The sequence below is a fragment of the Salvelinus fontinalis genome, chromosome 38 (assembly GCF_029448725.1).
Source record: "Salvelinus fontinalis isolate EN_2023a chromosome 38, ASM2944872v1, whole genome shotgun sequence".
In the NCBI taxonomy this organism is placed as follows: domain Eukaryota; kingdom Metazoa; phylum Chordata; class Actinopteri; order Salmoniformes; family Salmonidae; genus Salvelinus; species Salvelinus fontinalis.
This window is the reverse complement of record NC_074702.1, coordinates 20691726-20713412: the sequence shown is the minus strand read 5'-3', so window position 1 is coordinate 20713412 and position 21687 is coordinate 20691726. Positions and strand designations below refer to the sequence as shown.

Below are 21687 nucleotides of genomic sequence, written 5' to 3'. Positions count from 1 at the left end.
GTGCTACAGCAGGAAAATAATCCTGCAGTAACAGGGCATTTTTATTATTATGTGGATTATAATTATTGAACATATTTGTAGGGGTTGATACATTTTTAGTAAGAGAAAATCAAGTCTGAAATTTCAAAGTGGAAATTACAAACTTCAGAAGCCTTTTTAAACCTCAAATACACTACAAGTTTGAAATTCCCTGCATTGCAGGAAAGTTTTTCTGCAACAGGGTGATCAAATTAAGATTCTACATCTGTATGGGATAAGTAAACAATGATATGGAGAGTTCATTCAATGAATTTCAACTCTCAACCCTTCATTTGTGAAGGCAAACTTTCTAAGTTTGATTAATCGCTGCAAAATACTATTCTATCTAGACAGCAGTAATATGCTGAGCGCAGCAGGGCACCATGACGTGTCACCATCTGAGCACAGAGCTGGAACCAAATAACATCACACACCAGATCAGATGCAACTCTAGAGGCTACTGCTGCATGTCACTGGCTCAAAGCTAAAGGACATCAAAAAACACATCAAGCAAAAAGAAAACAGGACTTTATATACATTAAAAGCTGGAAATGTCATATGTTGGTCACTCACATATACTGTTTTTGTAGTTTTTATAATTTTCCTTCATTTCGCAAGAGGCTGAATGTATCTCACAGTAGAAAGCATCTGAGTGAGCGAAACAGCGCCTCTCTGTCTCTGTATGTGTAGGCCATCTATCTGATGCTGTCTGGTCCAAACGGGTATGACATTGTTGCCGCCCGTAGCAATGAACGCAAGAGAAGCCAGCGAGCATCTGGCCTCTCTTGACAAAAAAAAGTATAGGACCTCCCGAGTGGCGCAGCGGTCTAAGGCATCACTACAGCCAGAGGTCCGATCTATGCCTGGGGTTCGATCATAGGATGGCGCACATTTGGCCCAGCATCGTCCGGGTTAGGGGAGGGTTTGGCCAGGGGGGCTTTACTTGGCTCATCATGCTCTAGTGACTCCTTGTGGCGGGCCGGGTGTCTGCAGGCTGACTTTGGTCGTCAGTTGAATGGTGTTTCCTCCGACACATCGGTGCGGGTTAATAAGCGAGTGGGTGTTAAGAAGCACGGTTTGGTGGGTCATGTTTCGGAGGATGCATGACTTGACCTTCGCCTCTCCCAAGCCCGTTGCAGTGTTGAGACAAGATCGGAATATCACAAAAACAGGGGATCAAATTAGGAAAAAAATAAATGTATAACAATTTGCCAATCAGCGTTGAGCTAAACTGAGCGAGCTTAACTGTGAATGGTCCTGTCGCACCAACAAAAAGTGTCAAGGGAAGCTAGCTTGGATTTGGCATCAAATACCATTAAGCGCATACCTCATTGACAGAAACATTTGAATTGTTGCATCTCATTGTGTTGTTGTCCTCCGGTGAATAGCTAGCCAGCTAGCTAAAATTGTCCCTTTCCTAAATTAGCCATGGATGGAGATAGGGATTTGGACTTGGGGTTTTACTTAATTCTCCGTACTGTCCAATGATTATAACGCCTATTCTGACCCAACCATTAATTCATACATTGTTGTGCCCCTGGTCTGAGAGGATGGAAGTTCAATATGTAGCTAGATGTAGAAGGCTAATGTTAACTAGCTAACGTTGCCCATGAATGAAAGTAAGGCTAGCGAGCAAGCATTTTAGCCAGGTAGACTAGGACAACAAAAACTAAAAGTGTGTACTGTATGACAGAGTGATAGACCGTTTCGTCAACATGAAAGAGGAGGATGGCATTGGCGTTTCTCTTCAAGTAGGGTGAGTCAACATGTTTTTCATGCACACACACATACATACATACACACACACACACACGCAAACAAAAATCAGGACCATGGACAGCCACATCATATTTAGCTTATGTTGATTGGACTAAATCGTTTTTGGTATCTTTTAGTTGTCACTCTATTAGACTAATCAGAGGTGATTTGATGATGTTGAAATGTTGAAGTTGAAATGGTGCTGGAATAGTGGAGGCAGCTCCTGTTTTCTTTGTGACTTGCAGTAACTCTCAGTGGTTCTAAACCAATAGTTGTTTAGTGGTCCAAAAATGTGGAAACATTACCTTGCTTGACCATGCTGTAGGTCATGTAACTGTTTGTTTCATGCAATATGTTTTGTGGACTTCACTGGACAGAGGTTGCTCTCTGGTTTTGTGATGAAACTAAGGTGTGGTTGAATTTATTTTGCCACTCTGTCTTCTTATTGTAGGCCTTAGGCCTTTATATTACGGTGTCAAGGCATATGAACTAACAGGTTATAGAGCAAACAACGCAATTATCACAACACAGGTTGTAATATGGCTTTTATAAGGGGGCTTGGCTTCCGAAGCGACTTTACCCACTCACCGCTACTGGAAACCATGCTACTGATCTGAATGTACAGTAGTTGTTGAACCATGGAGGAACCATACCTTGACTCCAGCTGTGTAGACTAACAAAGCACCGTCTCGGGGTGCTTCTTCTCCCCAACATGCTGTGAAACCATGAACAGGTGGAAACACACTTCATAGCATAAGGACTATTTGCAATTCAATGAGAGCAGGATGAGAGCGTTAGCTGTACACTGCCTCATCACGAGGAGAGTTGAAGTAGAGAGAGAGGGAGAGAGAGAGAGGTGCTGGATGAGGAGAGGAAAAGACAAAGATACTCCAAGGGGATGAGAGAGAAAAAGGCGGAGAGTAGAATTGAGAGAGGAATGAAGAGAAAGAGAAATATAGAGAACAAATGTGAGAAAATGAGCAGAGAGAGAGAGAGCGAGGCAGATCGGGGGAGCAGAGAGAGAGAGAGCGAGGCAGATCGGGGGAGCAAAGAGAGAGAGAGCGAGGCAGATCGGGGGGTGCAGAGAGAGAGAGCGAGGCAGATCGGGGGGAGCAGAGAGAGAGAGAGCGAGGCAGACCGGGGGGAGCAGAGAGAGAGAGAGCGAGGCAGATCGGGGGAGCAGAGAGAGAGAGAGCGAGGCAGATCGGGGGAGCAGAGAGAGAGAGAGAGAGCGAGGCAGATCGGGGGAGCAGAGAGAGAGAGAGCGAGGCAGACCGGGGGAGCAGAGAGAGAGAGTGAGGCAGATCGGGGGGAGCAGAGAGAGAGAGAGAGAGGCAGACCGGGGGGAGCAGAGAGAGAGAGAGAGCGAGGCAGATCGGGGGAGCAGAGAGAGAGAGCGAGGCAGATCGGGGGGAGCAGAGAGAGAGAGAGAGAGGCAGACCGGGGGAGCAGAGAGAGAGAGAGCGAGGCAGATCGGGGGAGCAGAGAGAGAGAGAGCGAGGCAGACGGGGGGAGCAGAGAGAGAGAGCGAGGCAGACCGGGGGGAGCAGAGAGAGAGAGAGCGAGGCAGACGGGGGGAGCAGAGAGAGAGAGCGAGGCAGACCGGGGGGAGCAGAGAGAGAGAGCGAGGCAGACCAAAAAACGAGAACGAGAGAGAAAGAGAAATAAACTGAGTTATGTTAATGGCCTTTGCTCCCAGAGCCACTCGCTGTGTTAATGACAACTTCACTAATGTGCAGAATTAAGAGACTGGCTTCCCAACCTAATGTTGATCCAGATATATGCAAAGGGGAAGAGCAGCAGCGGAGGCACTCCTGGTAAGTGCCTTAACGTGCCTGTTATTGTACAGCAACGACAAACAGCATCTGATTAGAGGGGCGCGATAATAGGCAACAGATTTGGTCCGGGCCCAATGAATTATTTAACAAGCTCTGCTCTTGCACAGCGACCGTGTGGCCGCTCTCTCTCACTCCATCTTTATTTCAAAGTGCCCACCCGCGAGCGTTTCCTTATGTGTGGCGTTGATTAATACTGGGGCCGTATCTGGGCCGTGCGACCATTCGTCTGCATTAAAGAGCGCATTTCACTGTTTTCCCACCTCTCGCTCTCGCTCCCTCTCTCCCTCTCCCTCTCCCGCTCTCCCTCTGTCTCGCTCTCGTTTTTTGCTTAAGAGAGCGTTTCATCCCCAAGAGTGCGACTTGCACAGCACACCCAAAGCGAGAGGCGCTCTTTCTTCCGTAAATAACGGACACGCAGACGCCCCACACAAACACACTGTGTGTCTATGTCTGTGTGTAAGGGTCTGCCACAGAGTGGGGGCCTGACACACCCTGGCTGTCATTTAGGCAGATCAGAACCGAGTCTCTCTCCATCTCCTTTAATCAGGTCTTTTCATGCACTGTTCCCACTCTCAGACAGCAGTAATGGATTCACCCCACTGACACCGGAGCCTCTCTCATTCACTCACTCACTCACTCACTCACTCACTCACACACACACACACACACACACACACACACACACACACACACACACACACACACACACACACACACACACACACACACACACACACACACACACACACACACACACACACACACACACACACACACACACACACACACACAGATACCCTGAGAGAGCGAGATAGTGAGGGAGAAACAGAGCATCTATGTCTGTGAGAGAAAGAGAGAGGGAGGGAGAAAGTAGAGAGAGAGGGAGAAAGCGAGAGAATGAGCGAGAGAGAGAGAGAGAGAGAGCGAGCTCTTGAAGAGGTCTCCAGGTCCCTTGGCCCAGCCTATTAAGTCTTTCCTAAGTTTCATAATTTGCCGTATAAATATTCAACATCCTCAGCTAAGGTCAGCGGTGTCCTAACAAAAACTGTCCTAATGATAAAAACCGAGCCTCGCTCCACTTCCCCTTCCTCTCCACCACAACCCTCTCCTCAACTCACCTACTCCCCCAGTCACCAATTATTCCTCCAAACCTCTGCTATCTGAGATAGGGGGGGAAATTAAGAGGAAAAACAAATCCCTCCATTTCACCTTTTGCCATAAAAAAGAAAACTGCAGAGCTCTTGTTCTCGTCAGCAAAGGGGTTTGGGGGTTCGTCTGCAGAAAGGCCCACCCCCTGGTTACCCACAGTGCCGAGCGTACGCATGCTTGTTTGCACGTCTCACTTCTCCAATGTGCTGAAACCGAGAGAGCAAAAAAAGATTACAATGAAAACAAAAAGAAGTCGACACCGCATACCAGTCCACACCTCGACTGCCTTCCCACAACAGGGGAAAACATTTCTGCATATTGGTTTTAAAAAAGGCCTACAGCTTATCGCCAAATGCCTACCGACACATGCTTATTTTAAACATATTTAAGCAGAGTGATAGAGACAGAGCAGAGAAAGTCAGTCAGAAATAGGGAGGGGAGCTGCACAGTCGAGAGAGAAAGAGAGAGAGGGAATAAGAGAGGGAATAAGAGAGGGAGAGGGCTGTGTTATTTCTCTGGGTACTACAGAGAGAGGATTAGGGATGACTGATGCATGTTTGCCTGTGGGAAGACTGGCATAGCAGCACCAACACAACAATAGCACAACATCAGGGCACAACCCTGAGTCACCAACTAGAGAAAAAGAGAGAAGAAGAGATGGAAAGCACAGTGGCAAGAGGGAAGAGGAGATAGAGGAGAAAGCAGTGAAGACACAGTACATGAGAGAGTCCTATACTTCCCCTTTTCTCCCTTCACGGGGTGCATCATAGCCTGCATGGAGAGTACAACTCTATTGTACCAACTCCTAGTGTCCATCCAGACTGGATTTCACCCGGCCATGCTAGCCTTGCATCAGGCAACATAAACCTCCCATACGTACGTACATACACACGCACACACACACCTTTGGTTTTGCTCTCCCTACCCATCTGCCTGCCTGCTAGCACTACAGCACTAACTCAGACGTTCCTCACAAGGAGGTGATGTCGATGTTGACTTGTTTCCTCCTTTCCTCATCTTTGTTTCCTCAAATGAAAGCACATTCAGGTCTACTGCAGGAGCTGCAGGGTGTAGCTGTAGAGAGAGGGAGGGGGAGGGGGAAAGAGAGAGATAGAAACCGGGAAAGAGGGAGAGAGAGACTGGAAAGAGAGAGTGAGAAAAAAAGAGAGACTGGTAGAGAGCGAAAAGAGGGAAAGAGGGAGAGAGAGGAAGGGAAAGAGAGATTCTCTGGCTGGATAGCAGGTGATCGATAGGAAGCCTCCTCTGCCAATCCAAGATGTGAGAGAGTGTATAGAGAGAGGTAATCTATAGTCCCACAGAGCCACAGGCAACATGCTGGATTAGACACGCAATGCCAGTCAATCCAGACAGACAAGGGAGCTGCCATGCCTCTGTAGCTGGAATATACAGTCAGATCCTATTCATGAGTTTCTGGGGTGAGGAAAAGCCCTATAGACAACCACAAATCCATAAATGAATTAGCACTATGTATTTAAAATGAACCTAGTTGTTTAGCTCTATCAAGTTTTATTTCACCCATCAAGTCGTATCACATCCATGAAGGGAAGTGTGCCTAACATTGTGGAATGGAGCGCAGCCCAAGTCACTCTCTTTTCTTTAGTATTCCGGCAGCACGGTGCGGGAGCGTCCAGGGGGAACTGAACTGGTGATGTCTCCACTAGTCTTTTGTTTGGGCTTAATGCCGCTATCAGTCTCCGGCTGTGTTCTCCTAATTACGCCAAAGCGTCGTTGATCTGGCCGTTAACCCCGTTAACGAAACAATTAGCCAGCGCTGCAGCCATTCAGGTGAGGATTGATCCTGCCGCCGAACATACCAGGCTCTTTTTAAATGTATTTAATTAAACTGCTGGCCAAAACAAACTTTCTCTTTCTCTTTCTCTGTGTGTGTGTGTGGGTGTGTGTGTGTGTGCGTGCATGCGTGCGTGCGTGTGTGAATTTAACATGTATCCAATACTGTGGAAAATTGCAATAGCATTGCACATGTCAAAGTGGAGCTTGAGTAGCCAGTAAACCGATGGCTACTTGAAGGAGTAAACGTGGACACAAGATTGAAAGAAGAGAGAGTAAGGAGAAGAGAGGGAAAGAGGGGTGGAGAAAGAAGAGAGAGTAAGGAGAAGAGAGGGAAAAAGGACTTGAGAAATAAGAGAGAGTAAGGGGAAGAGAGGGAAAGGGGAGTGGAGAAAGAAGAGCGAGTAAGGGGAAGAGAGGGAAAAAGGACTTGAGAAAGAAGAGCGACTAAGGGGAAGAGAGGGAAAAAGGACTTGAGAAAGAAGAGCGACTAAGGGGAAGAGAAGGAAAGAGGAGTGGAGAAATAAGAGAGAGTAAGGGGAAGAGAGGGAAAAAGGACTTGAGAAAGAAGAGCGACTAAGGGGAAGAGAAGGAAAGAGGAGTGGAGAAATAAGAGAGAGTAAGGGGAAGAGAGGGAAATATGAGTGGAGAAAGATGAGGGAGGCAATACTATGGGTTTAAACAGTTCCTAGAGTTCCATGCAGAAGGGGTTAACATATTATCTGTCATGCCCTCACCCCCTCTTTATACCCCCTTCCCCTGCGTATGGTGTGAGACAGCGGTGGCATGATCTAGAGACAGCACATCAATACACTCACACACACACACACACACACACACACACACACACACACACACACACACACACACACACACACACACACACACACACACACACACACACACACACACACACACACACACACACACACACACACACACACACACACCTTCGCCTCTCCCCCTTCACCCACTGCTCTCAAACAAAGTGGATGTCTGCTGCTAGCTGGCAACCTCTTCATCAACTCTAACCCCTCCCTTTCAGCCCCCTCTACCCTCTTACCCCTTGTGCAACCCCTGTCATCCCCCCTTTCATGGCCACCCCCTCTGTGATCAAACCCCTCTCCAGTACCTAAAATGTAATGACAGCTGAGGACCAGACAGGCCTGTTGAACACAGAGAATGAGGAACAATAATGGAGAGAGGGGCAAATAGGCCAATCAGACTGAGGAGGGAGGGGTCAATAGGGAAGGATGGTTAACTTGAGGAACTGTCAGTACACGGCAATACAATGATGGTCCGTCACAGCTGTTGGATGTTTGGTAGTGATTGGCAAATGAGAAGTGGTTCTCAACTGACCAACCTGGTTAAAAACAGATGAAATAAATAAAGAAAATCTGAACTTGCTTTGAAATACACAGATGAACACACACAACACCCCCGTCTCTGACACACTCTTATGCTGTTTATTAGTTGTATCTAGTTGACCCATAGTTTACATTGAAAACATGCCTAATGAGGACAGGGGGATGGACTGGATTTATCAGGGAGGAAATGACTGATCCATATGGTGTGAATTTTTGGGACGGGTGGCAGATCACAATGATCCGGCACGGCTCGCTGGTTTCAAACGGTCCCAGGAGATCCCCTCTGCCCCGAGCAGGGCCCAAATCGGATTACCAAGCTACCATTTGATTGGATGTAACCACCTCCAGCCTCAACCTGTTAAAAGACTATTAGAGGAACTGTTTCAGGAAAGGACTGATTGATTTCATCCCTATTATTCTTGTTAGCAATGACACACATACTGCACTGTATGTCTCAACACACACCCTGCACTGCCACTCATACACATGCATGTATGTACATTCCCTTACGCTCACTCACTGACGCGCACACACACACACACGCACGCACGCACGCACGCACGCACGCACGCACGCACGCACGCACGCACGCACGCACGCACGCACGCACGCACGCACGCACGCACGCACGCACACACACACACACACACACACACACACACACACACACACACACACACACACACACACACACACACACACACACACACACACACACACACACACACCACCTCAAACTCTCAGTCTCCCTTTCTTGTACAACTATTAATTCAAATTTAAATGTGTCTTTGAATGCTCTCTTGTTTATTGTCAGTGTGATTCTTGGTTTGCATGTTTTCCCCTCTGATACCCCGTCCTCTCGAATATTGTTCAATCTTCCTCATGTCAAAGTCTGAGGCAGACCGGATTGAATTGGAATCATCTTTTTGAAATAAATTTCACAGCATTTCAAAAACCCTGCTATCCAATGACTACTTTTTCCACCTTCGCAGCAAAAGAGAGGGAGATCAATTTAGGAGTCACTTGAAAGAATATTTTATCATGTTTAAAGAAGATTGTGGCTCTGAACTTGACAGAGGTTATTGATTTGAGCAGAAATCACACTGCTGTTCTGTGAGAACCCTGGGAAACTAGAAAACTTCATTGGAAACTAGAGAAGGAGATCTCTAACTCTTGTGAGAAGTCCTTCCCTACGCCTCTCTCCACTGGGTTTTACTCACTATGTGGCAACTTTGAGCACTCCATTCTCCCAGTGTGTTATGGGAGAATGAAGGGAAGAGGAAGCTTCTTCAATAGTACTGTCTTTCTGTTCATCAGTGGAGGCTGTTGAGGGGAGAACAGCTCATAATAACGGCTGTAACGGAGCGAATGGAATGGCATAGAAACCATGTGTTTGATGTATTTGATACCATTCCAATTACTCCGCTCCAGCCACTACCATCAGCCCATCCTCCCCAATTATGGTGCCACCGGCCTCCTGTGCTGTTGATGGTGAAAGGGATCTAGTCCTACATGTTCAGAACTAATTATCCAAACAACAGAGTGCCAGAGACAGACAACTGTGCATTCAGCTAGCATGAATGCAGCTCGGGATGTGGGGTGCCAGTAAAATAGTCTAGTGGTCTTTGTTTCAGAGTGAAGGCCATGTTTTGGGTGTAGGGAATGCCAAATGAGGAGAGGCTTTTGTGTTTGTTTGTGTTTTTGAAACTATTTGATTGACAGTGGTAGTGGGAGGGTTCACATGAGGGCAGGGGTGCAACAGAGGAGAGGTGGCGAGGGGTTGCCATCTTGAGTGGAGGTCTGCCATATAAACTACTATCTCACGCACTCACACAATACACACAATACACACACACACACACACACACACAACACACACACACACACACACACACACACACACACACACACACACACACACACACACACACACACACACACACACACACACACACACACACACACACACACACACACACACACACACACACACACACACACACAGCATGCATAATCCCAATCCTGCAAAGTTATCCATGAAATGTAGCCTGCATGCCAACAAATCTTCTTTAACAGCAGCATCTGCCACCAAACAGCAAAAGAGTGAGAGACTGAAAGTTAGAGGGAGAGCAACACTGAGGAACCGGGCGGAGGGAAGAGAGTAGGAGTGAGGAGGAGAAGAGAGGAGAGTGCAAGAAGAAGCAGGACTCAAGCCCATAATGAGGCACGGCCGTTAACCTGATCAATTTTATCAGTAATAAGACAAATTATTTCCTCTCCTTCTTAAACACACGCTGTTAATCATGTTACAAGGCCTGGTATTTTGGACCAAGACTTAATTGGCACTGTACGAACAGAAGGAGAGAGGGATGGAGGGAGGAGAGGAGGTGTGGGGCGGTATGGAGAGATTGACACAACAGCAGCTGGAATTATTTGGGACAGTATTTAATTTTTAGCCATAGCAGAAGAGCGTAAGCCGCTTTCCCCGCGTACATTTTCTGGATGAAATCAATTAAAACATGCAATAACGTAGGCTCCTCCTTCAATGACACGCGTTGCTTTACATAACGGCTGTGGCTGGCTCGTTGGCGCTCTGCATGTTGCTTGGAGATTCTAGGATGTTTCTTTTCTTTATCTGCTGTATTTTGTTCATCTTAAGGGTTGTGGAACTGAGCTTTTTAATGGCCATTTAATGAGACATGTTTTATTTTTTTATTTGAAAAGGCTCGAAGGTAAATGAGATGTCTTTGTTGTTGTGTGTGGTGGCTTGGTCTCTCTTCAAATCCAATATGAGGTAGAGTATAGAGCTCTGTGGATGATATAAAGTCAGTGGACTGGTCCAAGGAACCAGACTGGGCCTCAAGATGGAGTTAGTTATTATTAAGCTAAAGCTGAACACACAGGCTCAGGTCATCACCCCCCCCCTCCCCCCCCCCCCCAAACCTCCTGCAAAGCCCCCTCTCTTTTCTTTCCCTTCCTCAAATTCCCTCCTTTCTTCTTTGTCCTAATAACAAACATATTTCTCCCCCCACCACTCCAACCACCTCCTGTGATAATTAAACCAGGGCTTCCCTCAACACAGACCCCACCCACACCACCAGCAGCACCGGTACCCAAGGTCAGAGGTTGCAGTCTAGATGGCGTGGGATTGCTTTGATCAAATGTACAAGCATGTTTATTCACCATTGCTATAGGTGACTAAAAGCATTTGGTCTTAAGTACTGCTGTCACGCCCTGACCGTAGAGAGCCTTTTTAAGTCTCTATTTGGTTTGGTCAGGGTGTGATTTGGGTGGGCCTTCTATGTTCTTTATTTCTATGATTTGTGTTTCTATGTTTTGGCCGGGTATGGTTCTCAATCAGGGACAGCTGTCTATCGTTGTCTCTGATTGGGAATCATACTTAGGCAGCCTTTTTCCCACCTGTGATTGTGGGTAGTTGACTTTGTTAGTGGCACTATAGCCCTCGGAAGCTTCACGGTCATTTATTTTGTTTCTTGTTTTGTTGGCGACATTCTATAAATAAAGGAAATGTACGCTGACCACGCTGCACTTTGGTCCACTTCTTTCGATGGCCGTGACAACTGCTTTGTACAGTACTGATTTATGGGAGGTGTAGCCCATTACTATTGTATGCAACACTGGTCCTACAGACACTATGGCTGTCCAGGAATCTCTGGTGTGTGTGTTCTCTTTGTACACACCTACAGTACATCGCAACATACGGAATGAGACACACCCCCAGAAGAGAGGTCACAGTGTCTATGTCGCCTTGGAGATATGGGTGCTGTGTGTGTTCTGTTGTGTTTTCCCCTTCTAGAGATTTTGTGTGTGTGTGTCACAACTTCCTACAGTCACATAATTTTCTCTCTCTCTCTTTCTTTCTTTCTTTCTTTCTTTCTTTCTTTCTTTCTTTCTTTCTATCTCTCCCTTTCTTTCTCTCTATCTCCCTCTCCTCCTCTCCTCCATTAATCTCTGAGACCTGGTGGAATGCCTGGGGTGCATCCTAAAATGTGTGAGGGTCAGAGCGGAGGTTGCATGAGGCTGTCGGTCCTGTGTGTGTGTTTGTGTGAGGATGTTTGCATCTTTCTTTGGCAGAGTGTAGTATGTGTTTGTGTCAATGTGTGTCTCTGCCTCTAGCTTCGTGTGTGTGTGTGCGTGTGTTTATCCCCGGGCAGCAGTGACAGCCCCTGCCAGCTGGCGGGACGTTCAGAGCTGGTGGAATGTTCCGCAGGGTTCTGCAGGGTTCTACTGGGAGAGATAAGCTAGAGCTCCAGGGGCGGAGAGGAGCTGTACTGGCCATCACCCCCACACATAAGTACACACACACCACACACACATAAACACACTTCAGAAAGGTTTAAACAAACATACACCACACACACACACACACACACACACACACAAACACACACACACACACACACACACACACACACACACACACACACACACACACACACACACACACACACACACACACACACACACACACACACACTGCTTCCCTCAAATGCCCAATACATGTCCAATTCAAAACAGAAAGGCCTCCAAATTACATCCAGAGCTTTTCAAATGAAGGTGTTCTTATTCCAAACAGAGGCAATATGAAATCAAGCTATGGACAAGGTCTGTTCATTCCAAACACCAGAATAATCACTCCAGTCAACATATGTCTTGTTCCTACACGCCCAGAATATCTCAACCCCCTTTCCAATCGATCATGGTTTGGTGCCTCTCATCAGGTTCAAGAGACCTGCCAAATGGTTTATGGGAAAAGACATCCCTGAATTGGCTTTTCTGGGAAAAGAAGGCGATAACTAATGTTCATGCTGACGGAGGTTTGTCACCAGGCTGGCACACCGTCCCATATCCTCCTGCAGGCTAGCACATTGTCATTGGGTGTTGCCAATCCATTCTTCCATAGTTCACAGTCAAAGGTAGGGCACTACTGGAAATTGATAAGGCTAACAGTTACTCTCGATCTCAATACACTTTACAAAATAAAAACAAAAACAATAGAATGTTGAAAATGATTTAAATAGTAACTATTTTTGGAGACTATCAAATTTCAACACCTGGATCCTCAAAATGGCGTCTTTCACCACTAGCAGAGCTGGGACTCTCCCTCGACACGTCTCAGTTAGCAAGAAAGACAGCTTAGATTTTTCCAGTGACTGACTTGACGACAGACCATCCTCTGTTTGTTTTTGCAACTCGAACAAAGGCAATGTGTCAGCCATTCTGGCTCAAAACTCCTCACCTGCAAAACCATAATTCTGTATGTGCAGACTGTCTGACTTGACCTCAGTGATCTAAACCAATCCAGACGGGTGTTTTCGGCTATAGCCCATCTGTGAGACCTCCACTATAGATATAGCAGGTCAAGTGGAAGAGAAAGGGGACAATTCAGCAGGAGGGCCCAAATGTGACACAACACCATGTCACCTGGCCATGGGGAGGCGCCTGGCTCCGTCCATCTCTGGTGGAGCACGTTAACGCACCTTGCCCCCCCTCGTCCCCCCTCGTCCCCTCTCTGGCCCTCGGGGGGTGACACAGCCACGGTCCGCCTGTCAGGGGCAATTTGGGAACATCGCTGTGGAAACAGGCCCTGTTTCATATTGGATTACCTGAGTCTCATGAAGAGTGTGTATCGGGGGGCTATCCATGCGACAACAGGGAATAAAGGAGTTGCTGGTTCAATGGAGCAAGCAGTAGGTGGGTGGGAGACAGAGTGCATCTACCTGCCTCCAGGGTAGTTCATGGTGTGCATTTGGCTGTGTGTGTGTGTGCTCTAGTTCTGGTTCACAGTCAGTGAGCGTTTGTAAGTGTAGACCTATCACAGACTACATGGAGAAGAGCTGACAGAGGTAAAAACTCCACGTGTCTAATCAAGCAAATACAAACAAGCACAGTACAGCGAGGAGACATGGAAAAACCTGACAACGACAGCGTGTAAAACACCATCTATCAGGAACAAAAATGAGTCAGACGCTCTGCAAATAGGAAATTGAGGGAAAGACGAGAGCAAATGGAAATACTAAACAGCCTAAGGGGTGATGCTTGAGTACAAAACCTTACTAAACAAAAATGCTTCATGACATCTCCAGTCTGCCAAGCAGTGTTAGCATCTGACACTAGCAATGCCAACTCCCATTGACAACAGTCCCAACAGGCTAGCACATGTAGCTTAGTGCTAATCTATCTGGATAGCCATCCTTCACCACTTGGGTTCAGAGAAAGGGGTTATTTTCCATAGAGACGGATGTAGCGCTAAAAGCTAATTCACCTCACTCAGTGCAGAGGGGGCTGAGGGGTGCATTCAGAAGCACTCAGCCCCGACGCCGACTGGTATGTGTGTGTGCATGAGTGTGGGTGACCCCTTGTGACCCCTAACGCGGGTGCTGAAATGGACCCGTCGCCAAACGAACTGGGAGATTATTCCATCCCTTTTTCATTATGCTCTTCATTTCATGTGACAAGTCTGGGGCAGTGTGACTATGGAGAAAGTGAGGGGGGAGAGGGTTATAAAGGAGAGAGGAAGACTGGAAGAAAGAGGGGAAGACAGGAAGAGAAAGGCAGATAGAGGAATAGAGAGAAACATAAAGGGAATGACGAGAGAGAGAGGTGAGTTAGAGAAAAGTGGAAGATAACAGAGGGAGGGAGCTTAGGGGTGAGAGGAAAGGGGGAGGAAGAGAGAGAAACAGACAGAACGAGAGAGATACAAAGAGGGAGAGAGAGAAACAGACAGAACGAGAGAGATACAAAGAGGGAGAGAGAGAAACAGACAGAACGAGAGGGATACAAAGAGGGAGAGAGAGAAACAGACAGAATGAGAGAAATACAGAGGGAGAGAGAGAAACAGACAGAATGAGAGAAATACAAAGAGGGAGAGAGAGAAACAGACAGAATGAGAGAAATACAAAGAGGGAGAGAGAGAAACAGACAGAATGAGAGAAATACAAAGAGGGAGAGAGAGAAACAGATAGAACGAGAGAGAAACAGGAGAAATGAGAGTAGTAGAATGTGCCTGTCCATTGGAGCGTCTGGGTGTAGTCTAATGAAGCCGAGAGAATATGTTTACTCAGGTCAAATAGAATAGTTTCTCATTGTACTGTAGAATTAAACATGAAGCAAGACAAAGCTCCAATAAGGGCCATTTTAAACTCAAGGCTTATTTTGAAATAAATTCAAATGAGTTCCACTATTATCTTGTAGACTGAGGCTCAGCAGAAAAGAGAGAGAGAGAGAGAGAGAGAGAGAGAGGGGGGGGGGGAAAGAAAAAGAAAGAAAAAGAGAAAAGCTGAATAGAGTGAAGATGGTAACTGTGAGAATGAGGTGTGGTGATGAAGAAGGACAGGTTCCTTTGCAGCAGATAAGTATGACCATGAGAATGTGTGTGTTCCAGCTGAGTTCCTCAGGAAGGCTCTGAAATAGGATAAGTTGACCCTGGTGGACCAGAAGAGAGAGAGGGTGTCACGTTCGTTATAGCGATGAGACCAAAGCGCAGCGTGATTTGAATAGATCTTCTTTTTTTTCTTTTCTTTTTTAAAAATTTTCTCCCCTTTTCTCCCCAATTTTCGTGGTATCAAATCGCTAGTAATTACTATCTTGTCTCATCGCTACAACTCCCGCACGGGCTCGGGAGAGACGAAGGTCGAAAGCTATGCGTCCTCCGAAGCACAACCCAACCAAGCCACACTGCTTCTTTAACACAGCGCGCCTCCAACCCGGAAGCCAGCCGCACCAATGTGTCGGAGGAAACACCGTGCACCTGGCCCCCCTTGGTTAGCGCGCACTGCGCCCAGCCCGCCACAGGAGTCGCTGGAGCGCGATGAGACAAGGAAATCCCTACCGGCCAAACCCTCCCTAACCCGGACGACGCTGGCCCAATTGTGCGTCGCCCCACGGACCTCCCGGTCGCGGCCGGCTGCGACAGAGCCTGGGGGCGAACCCAGAGACTCTGGTGGCGCAGTTATCACTGCGATGCAGTGCCCTAGACCACTGCGCCACCCGGGAGGCGAATACATCTTCTTTAATGAAGAAAGAAAACTGAACGAACTATACAAAAACAACAAAATGAACGTGAAGCTATATAATAATAGTGCTGACACAGGCAACTAAACATCACCCAACTAAACATCACCCAATCACCCATGAAATACTCAAGGAATATGGCTGCCTAAATATGGTTCCCAATCAGAGACAACGATAAACAGCTGCCTCTAATTGAGAACCAATCTAGGCAACCATAGACATACAAAACACCTAGACTAGTAATAACCCCATAAACATACAAAAACCCTAGACAGGACAAAAAACATATATCACCCTTGTCACACCCTGACCTAACCAAAATAATAAAGAAAACAAAGAATACTAAGATCAGGGCGTGACAGAGGGTCTGTATTTGGCGCATGAGGGGGGGGGGGGGGGGGGGGGCGAGGGGACCACAAACAATTCCTGGCTGCCTCCTCTGACCAAAAATGTGATTACCGCTTCACAGAAAGGGGAGATGTGGAGGAGAGATGAGGTAGATGGGAGAGAGATATGGGTGAGGTAGGGGAGGAGATCATCAGGTCTACCCGACTGCCATGCAACGCTATGCCATCCCATTCTGCTCCAACCTCTGCCACAGGTATCATTACACACACTGCATTCCATAGCGCCAAACACACACAAACTCTCTCTTCATCTCTGTCTCTCTGTCTCTCCCTCTTTCACCCTGTCTCGCTGAGAAGGAGTAAGATGAGGAGCTGTCAGCTTCCGGGGCCGCTGCCGCTTCCGCCCAACTTTGGCATCGGGGCGCTCCAGGGCACCCTCTTCTTTCAGTCTTCCTCTCCTTCTATCTCTCCGTCTCCCTCTCTGTGGTGACGGGACTTTGGAGTGCTTTTTAGAAGTGTGGAGATGGGACTTTTTTGATCTGGCAGCTCTTTGGACACCACACAGCTACAGCTCTGACGCGGGCCTTTCTGAAATGGAGATGCATCGTCTCGCTTGCTGTTTCCACAACATGAAAGAGCACCTCTGACAGAACACACAAAAGCAGCCGAAGAAAGATGAAGACGAAGAAATAGTGACGCCTCCACAGTACATACACTCCTTCTCACCATGTCTGTCTTGCTTTCGGTCTCTGAGGTTGTATGCTTTACTGAACACTGTGCACGACTTAGGTGATAAGCTCCGTACACACAACAATGGGAGTGTCCGAGACGACAATCAGTCATGGGAGATGCCACAAGAATAGATGGGCGATATGAACAATAACAAAGTAAGAAAGGGTTCAAGTGTGCCTATCCAGATCTTGCCAATACAAGTTTGGGTGTTTGCGAGAACATGTATTTTGGGGTGAGTGTGTATTTTGGGTAAGCATGTGTATATTCATCTCCTTTATAAATGTGAATATGAACGGTGCCCATGTGGCAAGGGATGGATGTCGGTCAGTCGTGAAGGGACTGTGGGACTAGAAGAGTAGGGTGAGTGGGCAGTGGACAGAGGGAAAGGGTTGGCAGGGTGCATCGCCCGTCTGGTCTGGGATGGCTCTTGGCCTTGCCACCCTGGGTGGGCATCTGGGTTGTAAAAGCCGTGGCATTAGTGGTCCAGACCTTCTGTTGTGGGGGTCAGTTTAACACTGGTCGAAACCATGTGGCATAACAACACAACAGCAAAACACAGCAGAACTCGTTTTTGTGAGTGTGTGTGTTTGATAGATTAATACTGGAGGGTAAAAATACACTGCATCTCTCATGTTAGGGGAATGTTATATCCACAGCACAGGTTCCTCATATCCAACTCTCACACAAACAAAGGAAGCACTCAGGGAGTCTTAGCAAGCTCCAAATAAACATAGACGATAACAGGGATATACTGTAGTCGGAAACGCATGCAGACAATGACAGATACACACTCACACCTCGATATAAACAAATATACACACACATTCAAACAGACATGCTAACTTACTCAGACGTGAATACATGCACAGAATAATACAAACATGAATACAAGCATGCACTCCAGAATAAATGCACACACACACACACACACACACACAAACAGACACACGCACACACACACAGCTTGATACCATACATGAGCTGAATGTAACGCACGCAGGCTGCGAGCCAGGAAAACAAGCCAAAGACGTTCGCTGTGGGACTCAGGGAGAGAGAGAGAGATAAATAGAGAGAGAAAGAGAGATCAGGGTCTGGGCCGAGTAAACAAACAAGCATTGAAAAACAAACAGACAAGTCCATTACATGAATGGAATCTATACCACCCAACAACACACGCCCGCATCCATTTTGATGAGCCCCAGTTATGCCTAACTCACACACACCTGTAATATAGTAACTCACAGCCACGGGTGCACACATGCCCGCACGAACACACGCACGCACGCACACGAACACACACACAGGAGAGAGACTTCAGCCAGGCTATTTTATGTATCATGACCTTGACTGGGGGAGTGGGGGGGTTCCTCCATCCACTCGTTTATGAGAGCGAGGGAATAGATTTCCCCGGAGCTGGGTTGGGAGCGTGTCGAATGTGATCCTGGGAAGGGGAACGAGAGAAGGAGAGGAGGAGACGAGAGAAGGAATCCCTGTGCCTCCTGGTGGATTGATAGACAGACAGACTGTGGTCCCTTAGACACAGGGGCCTAACCCTATTCTTCACACCATAGTGGTAGGACCAGCCAAAGTGGAACGGTCGCACGCTACACTTACACAGAGTGGGTTGTGTTGATCAGTGAGGGTGTGGATGATACAGTTTTCAAAAACGGGGATATCAAGTTGACTTCAGAGAGTAAATTGGTGTGTTGAGTGCAACATATGAAAGGTGCTTTAGAACTTTCTGAATACGGTTATCATCGTTATCGTCATCATGATTAAATAGACAATCCTTTACAATCCCCCAAACCCACAACTCTGATTCTATTTTACACACACACAGTAGCTGCACTGCGAGGAACACTTCAAAAGGTTGGACTTGTTACTCACTGCAAATATGTGTGTTCAGCTAAAGCACACCCAAGTTAACACACACCGTGGCAACTTCACACTGGTTCTCTTTACTCTCTCTTCCAAACGGCACTTCAACCTGAGAATTGACTTTGCCTGGAATAATTAAAAGTGAATGTTTAAGGAGGGAGGTGAGCGGGGGAAAGGTTTCGACAGGCAGAGTGAGGAAAAAGAGTGATAAAAAAGTGTTTTAGATGTTCAGCGAAGGCTGTGTGTGTGTCGGATTTGCTTATCTCTGGTTCTGCCAGTGGAGCTTCTACAGTATTTGGTGAATTAAATAGTTGTGCTTGTGTGTTTGCATTGAAGCTCACAACTACGTGGCTCCACTGTTGACTTCAGTGTGTGTGAGGAGGGGGAGGGGGGGTTGTACATTATGTATGGAATTGGACGGTAAACTGTTCTGCTGACTAGGTGGAAATGTCATTTGAAAATGTGCCTAGCCTGCTGGCTTGTCCTAAAGATGTCAAACAGGAGCAAAGGCCCTTGGCAAAAATCTATTGAGTGATGATGTCACATCTCCTGCTCTTCCTTCCTCCATGCCTCTCTGTTGAACTCCAGCTGGGAGAGAACAACAACAGCAAAGTGCGATGTGAAGCACAATTAGCACTCACACACACACACACACATCAGAGCTCACACACACAGACAAACACACACATCAGAGCTCACACACACAGACAAACACACACATCAGAGCTCACACACACAGACAAACACACACATCAGAGCTCACACACACAGACAAACACACACATCAGAGCTCACACACACAGACAAACACACACATCAGAGCTCACACACACAGACAAACACACACATCAGAGCTCACACACACAGACAAACACACACATCAGAGCTCACACACACAGACAAACACACACATCAGAGCTCACACACACAGACAAACACACACATCAGAGCTCACACACACAGACAAACACACACATCAGAGCACTCACACACAGACAAACACACACATCAGAGCTCACACACACAGACAAACACACACATCAGAGCTCACACACACAGACAAACACACACATCAGAGCTCACACACACAGACAAACACACACATCAGAGCTCTCACACACAGACAAACACACACATCAGAGCACTCACACACAGACAAACACACACATCAGAGCTCACACACACAGACAAACACACACATCAGAGCTCTCACACACAGACAAACACACACATCAGAGCTCTCACACACAGACAAACACACACATCAGAGCACTCACACACAGACAAACACACACATCAGAGCTCTCACACACAGACAAACACACACATCAGAGCTCACACACACAGACAAACACACACATCAGAGCTCACACACACAGACAAACACACACATCAGAGCTCACACACACAGACAAACACACACATCAGAGCTCACACACACAGACAAACACACACATCAGAGCTCACACACACAGACAAACACACACATCAGAGCTCACACACACAGACAAACACACACATCAGAGCTCTCACACACAGACAAACACACACATCAGAGCACTCACACACAGACAAACACACACATCAGAGCTCACACACACAGACAAACACACACATCAGAGCTCTCACACACAGACAAACACACACATCAGAGCTCTCACACACAGACAAACACACACATCAGAGCACTCACACACAGACAAACACACACATCAGAGCTCTCACACACAGACAAACACACACATCAGAGCTCACACACACAGACAAACACACACATCAGAGCTCACACACACAGACAAACACACACATCAGAGCTCTCATACACAGACAAACACACACATCAGAGCTCTCATACACAGACAAACACACACATCAGAGCTCTCACACACAGACAAACACACACATCAGAGCTCTCACACACAGACAAACACACACATCAGAGCTCTCACACACAGACAAACACACACATCAGAGCTCTCACACACAGACAAACACACACATCAAACACACAGCTGCTAGCTACTGGCCTGGAGGTGTTTGCTTGTTTGTGTGCGTGTGTGTGTGTGTGTGTGTGTGTGTGTGTGTGTGTGTGTGTGTGTGTGTGTGTGTGTGTGTGTGTGTGTGTGTGTGTGTGTGTGTGTGTTGGGGGAGGGGTACACATGGGCACACACAGATGTACAGTGTCCCACACACATACTATAGCATAGTTTTCTCCAGCAGTGTGTTAGTGGTGGGGAGGGGAGGGATAATGATACCGTACAGAGAGATAACCTTCAAGTGGGCCAGCGAATACAGTCCCCTTCATTTACCCATACTGGCACTGATGTACATGAATCTAAACACTGGGTTTATTTGAAACAAATGTTTTTCGCCCTAACATAACCATAGAAACCAATAGTGTCTCTGTCTGACAACTGTTTGCATTGCCAACGACAGACAACATATGAACCTATGACATCTTCCTACTCTACCACTCTGCTTCTTTTGATACAGCCCTCAGTAAGAGGCCAGTGCTCTGGAGTCTGACAGGGAGGGCACGGGTAGAAGGACCTCAAGGGCTGTCCTCCAGTGTGCCCGATAGCCTCGGCAGGTTGGACACAGATATCAAACACATGGGGGGAGAACCTCACTAATGTGCTTTCAGGGTGGAGAGAGAGGAGGAAGGTCTGCTCAACACACACTTCCCATGCACTCTGCATCTTGACACACTCCCTCCATGTGCTCTTCATCCCCCACACGAGGTCAGCACAAAAGGTC

At 47.2% G+C, this 21687-nt stretch overlaps 1 protein-coding gene across 1 annotated transcript in view; it reads right to left on the bottom strand.

The window, feature by feature from the left end:
• Positions 1 to 21687, bottom strand: part of LOC129838155 (neural-cadherin-like) — a 134650-nt gene that overhangs the window by 97570 nt on the left and 15393 nt on the right. The window lies entirely within an intron of this gene.